Below are 2,500 nucleotides of genomic sequence, written 5' to 3'. Positions count from 1 at the left end.
GCACCTGGTATTCCCAGGCGGTCTCCCATCCAAGTACTAACCAGGCCCGACGCTGCTTAGCTTCCGAGATCAGACGAGATCGGGCGCTCTCAGCGCGGTATGGCCATAAGCGAGGGCTGCTCCAAAAAGTGGGCTATTTAAAGATCAGCCTCTGTAAAAGCCAGCATATTATATAAATAGTGAAGAAAAGGCAAAAGCTTACAGCACCTGGTATTCCCAGGCGGTCTCCCATAAAAGTGTAACAATCGGCCTTATCAGCCGAGTTACAAGACTAAAATGGGGTCAGATTTAACTGTGAGAGATGACTAGTGGTTAAAAGAATGAGACATAAAAGAAAATTGGTTTAAATAGATTTGGTGTATTTACAAGGTTCACATAAAAGACTTTAAAACAACACGATAAAACTAGGTAAACTCTGTTAAAAGAATACAGTTCATTTGTCCATACCCTAAAAACAGGTAAACTCTGTTAAAAGAATACAGTTCATTTGTCCATACCCTAAAAACAGTCCAAGAACCCCAGTGTGTTGATAAGTCCAATGTGAGTGTCCACCAGTGTATATACAATCCACAGAAAGTGTAATCCAAAGTTTGCAGGTGGTGAATGGAAAGGTGAGCTCTAAAATTAGCAACTCCTCAATCCAACAGTTTGGTGACTGTCCTTTGTTTGTCATGCTGCTCTCTTATACAGTTGTACTTCCTGCTTCCTGTCATGTGTCTAGTCACATGACAGGCCAACCATCCATTTATTAAAGACACATACACTTAAAATGTTAAGAGTAATAAAATGGCCTAAAAAACATGTAAAACACTTAAAACTCTATAATACATGTAAATAATTGTAATAAATAGAGCGGTAAAACACGTCTTTCTAAAAGCCAGCATATTATATAAATAGTGAAGAAAAGGCAAAAGATTACAGCACCTGGTATTCCCAGGCGGTCTCCCATCCAAGTACTAACCAGGCCCGACGCTGCTTAGCTTCCGAGATCAGACGAGATCGGGTGCTCTCAGCGCGGTATGGCCATAAGCGAGGGCCGCTCCAAAAAGTGGGCTATTTAAAGATCAGCCTCCGTAAAAGCCAGCATATTATATAAATAGTGAAGAAAAGGCAAAAGCTTACAGCACCTGGTATTCCCAGGCGGTCTCCCATCCAAGTACTAACCAGGCCCGACGCTGCTTAGCTTCCGAGATCAGACGAGATCGGGGGCTCTCAGCGCGGTATGGCCATAAGCGAGGGCTGCTCCAAAAAGTGGGCTATTTAAAGATCAGCCTCCGTAAAAGCCAGCATATTATATAAATAGTGAAGAAAAGGCAAAAGCTTACAGCACCTGGTATTCCCAGGCGGTCTCCCATAAAAGTGTAACAATCGGCCTTATCAGCCGAGTTACAAGACTAAAATGGGGTCAGATTTAACTGTGAGAGATGACTAGTGGTTAAAAGAATGAGACATAAAAGAAAATTGGTTTAAATAGATTTGGTGTATTTACAAGGTTCACATAAAAGACTTTAAAACAACACGATAAAACTAGGTAAACTCTGTTAAAAGAATACAGTTCATTTGTCCATACCCTAAAAACAGGTAAACTCTGTTAAAAGAATACAGTTCATTTGTCCATACCCTAAAAACAGTCCAAGAACCCCAGTGTGTTGATAAGTCCAATGTGAGTGTCCACCAGTGTATATACAATCCACAGAAAGTGTAATCCAAAGTTTGCAGGTGGTGAATGGAAAGGTGAGCTCTAAAATTAGCAACTCCTCAATCCAACAGTTTGGTGACTGTCCTTTGTTTGTCATGCTGCTCTCTTATACAGTTGTACTTCCTGCTTCCTGTCATGTGTCTAGTCACATGACAGGACAACCATCCATTTATTAAAGACACATACACTTAAAATGTTAAGAGTAATAAAATGGCCTAAAAAACATGTAAAACACTTAAAACTCTATACTACATGTAAATGATTGTAATAAATAGAGCGGTAAAACACGTCTTTCTAAAAGCCAGCATATTATATAAATAGTGAAGAAAAGGCAAAAGCTTACAGCACCTGGTATTCCCAGGCGGTCTCCCATCCAAGTACTAACCAGGCCCGACGCTGCTTAGCTTCCGAGATCAGACGAGATCGGGCGCTCTCAGCGCGGTATGGCCATAAGCGAGGGCTGCTCCAAAAAGTGGGCTATTTAAAGATCAGCCTCCGTAAAAGCCAGCATATTATATAAATAGTGAAGAAAAGGCAAAAGCTTACAGCACCTGGTATTCCCAGTCCAAGAACCCCAGTGTGTTGATAAGTCCAATGTGAGTGTCCACCAGTGTATATACAATCCACAGAAAGTGTAATCCAAAGTTTGCAGGTGGTGAATGGAAAGGTGAGCTCTAAAATTAGCAACTCCTCAATCCAACAGTTTGGTGACTGTCCTTTGTTTGTCATGCTGCTCTCTTATACAGTTGTACTTCCTGCTTCCTGTCATGTGTCTAGTCACATGACAGGCCAACCATCCAT

The 2,500-nt window shown here is 41.4% G+C and overlaps 4 non-coding genes across 4 annotated transcripts in view; all 4 read right to left on the bottom strand.

Moving 5' to 3' along the window:
* LOC141293062 (5S ribosomal RNA) overlaps positions 1–111 on the bottom strand; it is a 119-nt gene extending 8 nt beyond the window's left edge. The window contains exon 1 of the ribosomal RNA XR_012340629.1: positions 1–111. This exon is cut by the window's left edge and continues 8 nt beyond it. This is a non-coding gene — a ribosomal RNA (5S ribosomal RNA).
* An 801-nt stretch (positions 112–912) lies between these two features.
* LOC141294227 (5S ribosomal RNA) lies at positions 913–1,031 on the bottom strand. The gene has a single exon (XR_012340905.1). It is a non-coding gene; the product is annotated as a 5S ribosomal RNA (ribosomal RNA).
* Positions 1,032–1,115: 84 nt separating this feature from the next.
* On the bottom strand, positions 1,116–1,234 carry LOC141295815 (5S ribosomal RNA). The gene has a single exon (XR_012341143.1). It is a non-coding gene; the product is annotated as a 5S ribosomal RNA (ribosomal RNA).
* An 801-nt stretch (positions 1,235–2,035) lies between these two features.
* On the bottom strand, positions 2,036–2,154 carry LOC141293056 (5S ribosomal RNA). Its single transcript, XR_012340627.1, has one exon. It is a non-coding gene; the product is annotated as a 5S ribosomal RNA (ribosomal RNA).
* Positions 2,155–2,500: the final 346 nt, after the last annotated feature.

Source organism: Garra rufa, chromosome 1 (genome assembly GCF_049309525.1).
Source record: "Garra rufa chromosome 1, GarRuf1.0, whole genome shotgun sequence".
Classification (NCBI taxonomy): domain Eukaryota; kingdom Metazoa; phylum Chordata; class Actinopteri; order Cypriniformes; family Cyprinidae; genus Garra; species Garra rufa.
This window is presented reverse-complemented; position numbering and strand designations above follow the sequence as displayed.